This window comes from Carlito syrichta, unplaced genomic scaffold (genome assembly GCF_000164805.1).
Source record: "Carlito syrichta isolate Samal-C Ts95f unplaced genomic scaffold, Tarsius_syrichta-2.0.1 Scaffold307249, whole genome shotgun sequence".
Classification (NCBI taxonomy): domain Eukaryota; kingdom Metazoa; phylum Chordata; class Mammalia; order Primates; family Tarsiidae; genus Carlito; species Carlito syrichta.
The window spans coordinates 123,673-134,999 of NW_007251345.1; positions in this window are offsets into that span (position 1 = coordinate 123,673).

An 11,327-nucleotide genomic window follows, 5' to 3' on the forward strand; every position below is an offset into this window, starting at 1 on the left:
GCTACAACATGATCACAATTAGGAGCAGAGAAACTTCACCATCCTGATGCAAAGGGTCTATTTTAGTCCAGTCTACAACTAAGATGTCTATGACAAAATATCAGACTATGCTTTTACATCACACTCCAGGGCCTCCAAAATAAGAGAGAAAATGTCATTACGTTTCTAAACAGGCTTTCTAATCTTCTAATCTTGTGGAGTGACAGTAGTGAACAGAACTGAAAGGGAGGTGGTCAGTGATCATACATCAAGGTTCAAGATTCCAAAGGTTCAACATTAAGAAACACATCTAGAAAGTTTACTGTGCCTACCAGTTTAAAATATTGGAAGTACCTGAACTCTGGGAAGATGTTAACTGAAAATGAACTTCAAGTTGTTTGCCTTTCACTGAAGCTATTCAGCTGCTTGATTTTGGTTTTCTTTCATTTGTTGTTGTTTTCTCTTTTTGAGTCAGAGTGTCACTCTGTCACACAGGCTAGAGTGCAATGACATGATCATGGTTCACCATAGCCTCGACTTCCTGGGCTCAGGCAGTCCTTCCACCTCAGCCTCCTAAGTAACTGGGACTACAGGCGTTGCCACCATTCCTGGCTTTTTTTTTTTTTTTTTTTTTTTTTGGTAGAGTTAAGATCTTGCTATATTGCCCAGTCAGGTTTCGAACTCCTGGGCTCAAGCAGTCCTCCCAATTCAGCCTCCCAAAGTGCTGGGATTACAGGAGGGAGCCACAGCGCCCAGCCTCGTTTTGTTTTTGATAAAGAAAAGCAGTTGTTAAAAGGACACAGACTGACAGTTCTTACTATATTAGAAAGCAAGATTTCACAGAAATAGGCGTTATAAAGTCTTCCCAACAGTCCTGAAACATTGGTGTAGTGGGTACTGTGATGTGCCACCCAGACTCCCAAATCCCCCACTCTTGACTGAGGCTGATGGTAGCTCACAGCCTCTCTGGACCTTCCACAAAAGGGAGCTGCTTCACCTAAAATTGCCTGCTTCCTCTGGAGCAGCCAGCCTCCTATAATTAGTCCTTTGTCTCAATTAGAGAGCCATCCTTGCTGCACAACTTTCCCATAAAGTCAGCTGAGGCCTCTGTTCCAACTGCATCACAGTCCAATGTCTCTGTTTAATCATGCTTCCCTTGTTCCCTTGTAGGTGAATTGACAGCTTTCCCCAAGCTAACTGCCTGTAAGCAAATTTCTGCCTCAGAGACTTTTCCCCATCAGATTCAGCCTAAGACACATGGCAAAATTCTTTGGTACAATTAAAGATAACCATTTTTATGTCATTGTTGCTTGTTTTTTTGTTTGTTTGTTTGTTTTTGAGGTGGAGTTTCACTCTGTTGTCTAGGCTGGAGTGCAGTGGCACCATCATGGATCACTGCAGGCTTGACCACCTGGACTCAGGGGATCTTTCTCCATTAGCCTCCTGAGTACCTGAGACTACAGGAGCATGCCACCACACCCAGCTAATTTTTTTTATTTTTTCTGTAGAGACAAGGTCTCACTATGTTGCCTAGGCCGGTAAGTTTTGTTTATTGAAATAAGCTTGCCAAATCACAGTCAATATTTGAATAAATAGAAGAGACTCTTCAGTTTCTACTTTTCCAATTATATCCATTCTCCTTATAATATAATTATTAATCTTGGGTGATTAGCTGCATAAGAATGAAATCCTGGTCATTGAAGGAAGACGCTATACCCTGTCAAACCATGGTATATCCAGCCCAATATTCTGCATATGAGAAGCAGATTTTGTAAAAGTTCTTGACAGTTATCACTGATATCAATTTCAAATTGTTAGGAAGCTTTTCCAAAATATCCATTCTTTGCACTATCATGGCACTGCTTTTATAGAACCCATCTCTAAGATTTATATTTGTTCTAACTTCATCATTAGAGTTTTGGTCTTCTTCAATGGGAAGCTGTTCATATTTGTTTCCTATCAGCTTTCAAGTAGAGCCTGGTAACTAATAGGCACTCAATGAATTCCAATTTCAATCAGTATAGAGGATTTATTAGCACTTATGAGATCCTGAGTAAACATTGTTGGAGAAAATGAGTCACTGTCACTACCCTCAAGGAACTTATACTCTTGAAGTAACGATGTACTTAGGTAGACATCAAGACATAAACTATGGCCAATTAAGTTTGGTAGGTCAGCCAGGCACAGTGGCTCACGCCTGTAAACCTAGCACTTTGGGAGGCCAAGGTGGGAGCATTGCTTAAGCCTAGGAGTTTGAGTCTATGTAACATAGCAAAATCTCATTGCTACAAAAAATAAAAAAGTTAGCCGGGTGTGGTGGTGTGCACCTTTAGCCCCAGTTACTCAGGAGGCTGAGGTGGGAGAATCACTTGAGCCTGGGAGTTAGAGGCTACAGTGATCTGTGATTGTGCCATTGCACTCCAACCTGGATGATAGAGTGAGACTCCAATGCAAAAAAAAAAAAAAGTATGTGTGTGTGTGTGTGTGCGCACACACACATATATATAGTATTCACAATTATCTTTGCTCCTCCACTGAAACACCACTAAAATAACAGTAAAGAAATACATAGGCCAAAGTGAGTGGATTGCCTGAGCCCGCGGGTTCGAGACCCGCCTGGGCAGCAAGACCTCATCTCTACAATAAATCAAAAAATCAGCTGGGCATGGTAGCGCATGCCTGTAATTCCGGCTACTCAGAAGGCTGAGGTGGAAGGATTGCCGGAGCCCAGCAGGCGAGGCTGCGGTGGCCAGGAGCGGCCACTGCACTCCAGTCTGGGCAACCAAGTGAGACTCCAACTCAAAAAAAAAAAAAAAGAAATACACAAGTCCTAAAGCCACAAATGTAAAGGAACCTTGAAAAAAAAAACATCAGCAAACAGGATTTCAGCAAAATATTGGAAATGTGTAGCTGCCTAAATAGTCTAGAGAATGTTAAAACCTAAGCTTGCAGGACAGAAAATCGAGAAGTAAGTCAATTCTCTATATAGAATTCCAGAAAACTCAGGAAATGTAGACACCAGGAGGTGAATTTAGAGCTGAAAATAGGAAGGTTTAAAGTTTATATGAAGAGCTATTGAAATGCGATCCCCCCTTTCCCCACCAAAAGTGCTGGAAGATTGTCACCTCCAGTAGCACAACAGAAGGAAGGAAGCTCACTCTCCAGAGAAGTTGAACTAGAGAAGTTGTGGATTCAGGGACACCAGACACAGCTGAAGAGGGGTGAGCCAGGCACGGTGGCTCAAACCCGTAATCCCAGCACTTTGGGAGGCCAAGGCAAGAGGACTGCCTGAGCTCAAGGGTTCGAGACCAGCCTGGGCAACTTGGTGAGATCTTGTCTCTACAGTAAATAAAAAAATTAGCTGAGAGTGGTAATGCACACTTGCAGTTCCAGCTACCTGAAAGGCTGAGGTGGAAGGATCGCCTGAGCCCAGCAGGTTGAGGCTGCGGTGACTGTGAGTGTGTCACTGCACTCCAGCTTGGGCGAGAAAGTGATACTCCAGCTCAAAAAAAAATAAAAAAGAAAAGAAAAGAAAACAGAGGAATAAAGTCTACAAACTACATGCTCAAATTGCCCAACCCCACTCACCTCATAGAAAACTGGTAGCCAGAATTATGTTGATGTGACAAGATATTAGAAAATTCCTTTCTGGAGAAACTAACCAAACCAAAACAAATGCCATAAAATGCCATTTAGATCTATACTATCCAAAGTAATCTACAGATTTAATGCAATCCCTATCAAAATAAGAATGACATTCTTCACAGAAACAGAAAAAAAGAAACAAAATTTATGTGGAACCCCAAAGGACTCTGAATAACCAACGCAATCTTGGACAAAAAGAAAAAAGACACCATGCTACCTGACTTCAAAATATACTACAAAGCTATAGTAACCAAAACAGCATGGTACTAGATTAAAAATAAACATAGAGACCAATGAAATGAAGTAGAGAACCTAGAAATAAATCCAAACATTTATAACTGACTGATTTTTGACAAAAGTGCCAGGAATACACCATGAGAAAAGGACAATTTCTTTAATAAATCATGTTGGGAAAATCAGATACCCACATGCCAAAGAATGAAATCAGACCTTTATCTCACACCATATACAAAAATCAACACAAAATGTATTAAAGACTTAAATGTGAGATCTGAAACTAAAAACTACTGGAAGAAAATGTAAGGGGAAAGCTCCATGACATTGGTCAGGTCAATTTTTTTTTTATATGACCTCAAAAGCACTGCTAATAAAAGCAAAAATAGACAAATGGAATTACAGCAAACGAAAAATATTCTGTACAACAAAGAAAACAACAGAGTAAAGAAACAACGTATAGAATGGGAGAAAATATTTGTAAGCTATACATATGAGAAGGGGTTGATATTGAAAATATATAAAGAACTGAAACAACATCAAGAAAGCAAAAATGAGCAAAGGACTTGAATAGACATTTCTCAAAAGAAAACCTACAACAGGTATGAAAAAATGCTCAGCATCACTAATCATCAGGGAAATGCAAATTAAAACCACAATGAGATATCACCTCATATCTGTTAGAATGGCTATTATAAAAAAGACAAACAATAACAAGCATTGGTGAGGATGTGGAGAAAAGGGAACGCTTGCATACTGTTGGTGGGAATGTAAATTAGTATAGCTATATTAAAAACAGTATGATGTTTCCTCAAAAAGTAAAAGTAGAACTACCATATGATCTAGCAATTCCACTACTGGGTATGTATGCAAAAACAAAATCAGTATGTCAAAGAAATATTTGCACCCCATGTTTATTGCAGCATTATTCGCAATAGCCAAGATATGGAATCAACCTAAGTGTCTGTCAAAGAATGAATGGATAAAGAAAATATATGTATGTGTGTGTATATATATATACATATGTTAATATATGTATGTGTGTGTATATATATATATACGTGTGTGTATGTGTGTGTATATATATATATACACACACACACTCACACACACACATGCAATAAAGAAATGCTTATATGTATAATACAGAAAATATGGTATATATACGCAATAAAGAAAATATGGTACATATCCACAATGGAATACTATTCAGCCATAAAGAGGAAACCCTGTCATTTGCGACAACATGGTTGAACCTGAAGGACATTATCTTAAGGGAAATAAGCCAGGCACAGAAAGACAAATACTGCATCATCTCACTCATGTGGAATCCAAAAAAAATTGATCTCATAAAAGTAAAGAGTAGAATGATGATTACCAGGGGCTGGGGTGGTTGTGGGATGGAGTGTGGGTTGGAGAGATATTGGTCAAAGAATAGAAAATTTCATTTAGATAGGAGTAATGTTCAAAAATATTACAACTTGATGACTATAGTTAACTATATATTATATTCTTGAAAAATGCTAAGAGTGACTGTAAAGTGTTCTCATTATCTTTTAGATTTAGTTGCTTTGTAATGTGTATATACATCAAGACATCATGTTGTACATGACAAATACATATAATTGTATCTCTCAATTTAAAATGCTAATTTTAATCTTTTGCAAATGACGTTGCAGCTTCCCTTATGAAATGACTAGGCTTTGCTCAGTCACACAGTGGTGAAACCCATCCATCTCTAAACCTTACTAATGTCATAGAGTTTCCAATAAGTGTTTTAGTTTCTCACTCAAATATGTTAGAACACCAAGACCTATCACACATTTGAGGAAATCCCTAACATGAATGATTGATTCCAAAACAAACCACAGAGAAAATGTGTAAAACAAAAGAAAAAACAACAAAATGTAGTCTTAGAGTAAGGAATCTATCACTCTGTGAAACAAAAACATTTCATTAAAATCATTTATTCTCTGACCAGGCATGGTGGCTCACGTCTGTAATCCCAACACTTTCGAAAACTGAAGTGGGAGGATTACTTAAGGCCAGGAGTTTGAGAACAGCCTGGGAAACATAGCAAGACCCTGTCTTTACAAAAAATAAAAACAAACAAAATCCATTCCTTCAACCTAAGAAAGCTGATTGAAAACAAAATCCATTCAGATAATTTTATACATACACACACAAACCTGGGGTAGGGCAAGGTCAGCAAATCCAGGAAATTAAATTCTCCTAAAAAATATGAGAAGGGACCCAAAAAACATTGGAATTATCTTTTTTGGAGGGTGAGCCCCTTGTAGTACACTTGGAATTTGTTCCTCCAGATCAGTCAGTCAACCAAAGTTTTTATCTGGAAGTGTTGAAAAGGTTGCATTATGATTTGTGGAAGAAATATCCCAAGTTGTGACAAAACAGGTGACTGATTCTTCCACCATGACAATGCACCTGCCCATGCTGTGTTTGTTCAGTTTTTGACCAAAACAGCTTGAACCCCATGCCCCACCCTCCCTAGTCACCTGATCTTGCCTGAGCAGTTTTTTTGTTTGTTTGTTTTCCTAGATGAAAAAAGTTCTCAAACAGGAACGTTTTGTCAACATGGAAGAGGTAAAGAAAAAACAGCAGAAACACTAAAAGGTATCCAAACTGATGAGTTCAAAAATTGTCCTGAGCCGGGCTTGGTGGCTCAGCCTGTAATCCTGAAGGGAGGCTGAGGTGAGTGGATTGCCTGAGCCTGCGGGTTCGAGACCCGCCTGGGCAGCGAGACCTCATCTCTACAATAAATCAAAAAATCAGCCGGGTGTGGTAACGCATGCCTGTAATTCCGGCTACTTGGAAGGCTGAGGTGGAAGGATCAGCCTCAGAGCCCAGCAGGTTGAGTCTGCGGTGGCCGGGAGCGACCACTGCACTCCAGTCTGGGCGACAGAGTGAGACTCCAACACACAAACACACACACACACACACACACACACACACACACACACACACACACAAAATTGACCTGAGCAGTGGAAAAAGCATCTTGATAGATGTATTACATCATACGGAGAGTACTTGGAAGGTGACTGAAGTTTAAACATGTAAGAATAAATTCACAATTTTTAATAAATAAATTCCATGTTTTGGGGGTTTCCCTCGTATGTAGGTATATATATCCAACAAAAAAGAGTTGAAAATAAAGTTGAGAGAATCTCCCAAAAAAGAAAACAAGAAAACAAAGATGAAAAATAGGAAAGTATAGTTATAAAGATACTAAAAGCTGCCTGGAAAAAAAATATAGATCAAATACAAATGATTTGAACTTAGAAGAAATCGGACTTCTCATCAATAACAAAAGGAGCTAGAAGACAGTTGAGAAATACTTTCAAAATATCAAGAGAAGCTTTATATTTCTGGCAGTTATTTGGGGTGTGTTAGTGTTATAGGCTGAACATATATTAGAACGGTACTTTTGAAAAGACTTAGAGATTTATGTTAAGAAACTCTTTTTTTTTTAGCTGGGTTGGGCTAAGCGTAGAAGCCACTTGAATTTAAAAGTTTTGCACATTTTTTCCTTCTCTCACACTGCCCTCAAAATGTGACTGCTCCCACTTCTCTCTTGATCCAGCCTTGCCTGACCCGTCTGGAAGGCCAATCTTATTAGTAAGCCATTGCTGATGCTGGAGAAGAAACAGCTGGTCACACCAGACCACCTGATAGTTAGGAGACATGGAAAACAGTCCAAGGTCAGCAGAAGTGTGTCTAAAAGCCTGGTGTGGGCATTGCCCATCTCCTCTCTATCTGTGAGTTATGGCATTGGACTGTTATAGGCCAGGGCTCTGGAAACAGGAGACTACTTTAAATGTTGTGACTTTCTCTTCCTTCCAAATGTTGCAATTGTCTGTCCCGTCCTCTGGAAAACTGTAAAAGAACATGTTGCAAATTCCAGAACGTTATCTAAAATTGTCAGCATGACCAGGAGACTTTGAGTTATGACAGTGTTGATGAGTACCTGAAAATGTTAACATAAATCATGTCACGCTGAAACTGCACATAGGCTTCTTAATCTTAACTTGGGGTGGGTAAAGGGCTATGAATTTTGGCTATAAATACTTGCATAAATTTGTGTTGCTTTAAATGGGTTTTTGGTAATAATGCTGACCTGTCTCCTGGCTGCAGAAATTTGACCCCCTTTCCCAGTTTCTGCCTCTCATCTTTAACAGATTACATGGAATAGCAGCCAGTTTGTTAAACTAGACGAAAACATTAGGAGTAAACAAGTGGGAAAAAAAGGCAATTTTTAATTCCAGAAAAAGAAAAGTTGTACAAGATAGGCCATGTAGCCATAGTGCATTGTATGGCTAAGCTGGGAATAATAATTTCTTAGCATGCAAACATCGTATGTTGATTTAGCTAAAAATGGCAATAGAAATATGCGTTGGAAAGATAAAGAGAATAAAATGTGTTTATTCAGATGGGGGATAGTGTAAAGGAGTTATCACTTCATTTAATAATAATGAATAAATCAAGGATCAGCAGTAAAAGAATATTATTTAGAACCATGAAGATAAATACTCAAAGAAACTGCTATAAGAGTTAAAGTGGTTGCCCCAGAGAGTAAAAATGGAGATTGGATTGTGTGGTGTAAGAACTCCAATTTTTCAGTGTTGTAGTGTAACTTTTACTTTTTAAACTATCTACATGTGTTTCTTTGACAATTTTTAAAAATGTTCTAAAGAATTAAACTATGGTATTAAATAGAGTGTAGGGGTGTTCTTTCTGACCCGAGAAATAAGTCTATGTTGAAGAAAACACTTGCAGAAGGTGGGGCCTGAGGAAAAATGGATAGGATTTGAACCAGCATACGAGAGAGTCACATGCGGTGAGAGTAGCATGACTTGGAGATGAGCAAATTATAAGGGGGAAATAGTGAAAAGGCCAGTCTCCAAGAGTTAAGAAACTTGTGGAAAAGTGGGAAAACCTTACTCAGTCAGGGATAGAAGGCCTTTGAATCCAAGCAAAGGGATTTTAACTTGTTAGAGTAGAAAAAAGGGAAGTTGTTGTGGGTTCTTGAGCAATTAAATGATGTAATAAAAGCAATGTTCCAGGAAAGATAGTCTGAAAATTGCAAGTAGAATAGTGGACATGGAAGGAATTGTTTAGTCTTTTCACCATTGTATCCCAGCACTCAGTACCTGGCACATAGTGGGAACTCAACCCATATTTACTGAAGGATCAAATGGAAAGAGGCTAAGACCCATTGTAATAACCTAGGTCTGAAGTAGTGAAGCTCTGAACTAGGAGGGGATAGTAGAGATGGAAAGGAACAGGTGTGTCTTATACATATTTGAAAAAGAGAAATGCTATAATTTCCTATTCTAAAAGTTCATTTTTAAAAAGCAATTTCACATGAAATAAACATAAAACAAAATTTTCTTTTTCTTTTTTTTTTTTTTTTTTTGAGTTAGAGTCTCACTCTGCCGCCCATACTGGAGTGCTGTGGCCGCTCCCAGCCACCGCAACCTCGACCTGCTGGGCTCTGGCGACCCTTCCGCCTCAGCCTTCCAAATAACCAGAACTACAGGCATGCACTACCACACCCGGCTCATTTTGATTTATTGTAGAGATGAGGTCTTGCCAAGTTGCCCAGGCGGGTCTCGAACCCACGGGCTCAGGCAATCCACTCACCTCAGCCTCCCAAAGGCGCGGGATTACAGGCTGAGCCACCGAGCCAGGCTAAACAAAATTTTCTTATAGTAATAATGTTACAAATGGTGATTATATTCTTAGACCTCCTCCAAGTATTTAAATATAGTCCAATTTATGTTCATTATATATAAGTGACATTTTACAAGACAATTTCCAGGAGATAAACTTTAAGACGAAGTTTTAGATTACTGCTCCAGCGATCTACTGCTATGTAATATATTATTCAAAACTGAGCAGCTTAAAACAATAACCATTTTATTACAGCTCATGATTTTATGAGACAGGAATTTGGGCAGACCTCAGCCAGATCAGTATTCTATTCCAAGAGTGTTGAGATTACTCCCTGGTATTCACCTGGTGGGTGTGTTTGTCTGGATGGTTCAGGTGCCTTCATTCACAAGTCTGGTCCCTGAGTGGGGACAGCTTGATCACTAGGGACTATTGCCTAGTGCTTACATGTGACCTCTCTAGTATGGTGCTCTCAGGGTTGTTGGTCATCTTATATGCCAGTTCAGAACTCTCAGAAAGAGTTCTCCAAGAGACCAAGGCTGAAGTTGCAAGGCTTCGTCTGATCTAGTCTCAGATAGCATGCAGTGTCACATTTCTGCCATATTATACTGGTTACAAGTGAGCCATTGAGCCAACCAAGATCCAAAGAGAGAAGGTGTACAAAGATGTGAATCCAGGGACACATGGTTCATTGGAGGCCCATCCTTGGAGACTAACTTCCACAGTGGAGATTTAATGCTTTTTAATCTGTATAGGTGAAAGCCCCACCCACATTTTCATAAGAAAAAGTTATTTAATGAGTCTCAAACTGTACTCTCAGAGAAACCTGCTGTTTCACTGCTGATGTTGAATAATGGCAGTCTGTTCTAAATTTGGAAGAAAAACTGAGATTAACCAGGCTTATTAATATCAATCTCTTGTTTCCCCATGAAAATATTTCTTAAATCCTTATTGTCTGATACCATTCTTCCTTTGTATGACAGAACAATTTTTAGGAAAATTTTGTTTTCCCCATAGCATTTTTCTCCTTCCTGGTTCTGTGATGACAGTCAGGCTCCTTATGCACCCTTACCCAGGAAAAGTATATGTGTCAGGTCTGAAAGCAGAAGGCTCTTGCAGACAATTCCCTTTCTGGCTTTTGTTTTCATGAAGGCTGAGCTTGCAGAATCTGTTGTGAAGGAAGAGGGAAGAGGCAAAGGTTGAAAGGCAACAGAAGTTGGCCAGTAGCTTGAATAACAGAGGTTCCCAGTGTCTCACTCCATAGCCCTTCCTTCCACCCCCTCTCCTTCTCCAACCTTATTAAGTCTCCTGACTTACCTCTTTGAAACTCCTGTTTCTGTGGAGTAGAATTTGAAAATCATTGCTCTAGATCAATCATTCCTCAGACCTTCTCAGTTGGGGAACACAGAAGAATGGTAGAGTAGAAGCTGAGGAACTTCAGACACAGGGGATAAAGGAAATAGAGTTACAGGTGATTGTAACTTTTTTAGTCTTATAAATATAGAATGCTGATACTGGTCACAAATTAAGCATTGGCAGGGAGTGGAGGATAATTAATTTCATTTTTGAGTGCTAAATTTGAGATTCTGGTATAGCATCCTAAACAAGGTGGCCTATAAGCAGCTGGAGAGATGGCAGTGGCACTCAGATGAAAGGGCCAGGGTTGTAGATAAGAGATCCAGTAGCCGGGCTCAGTGGCTCAGCCTGTAATCTCACGCCTCTGGGAGGCTGAGGTGAGTGGATTGCCTGAGCCCACAGGTTCGAGACCCGCCTGG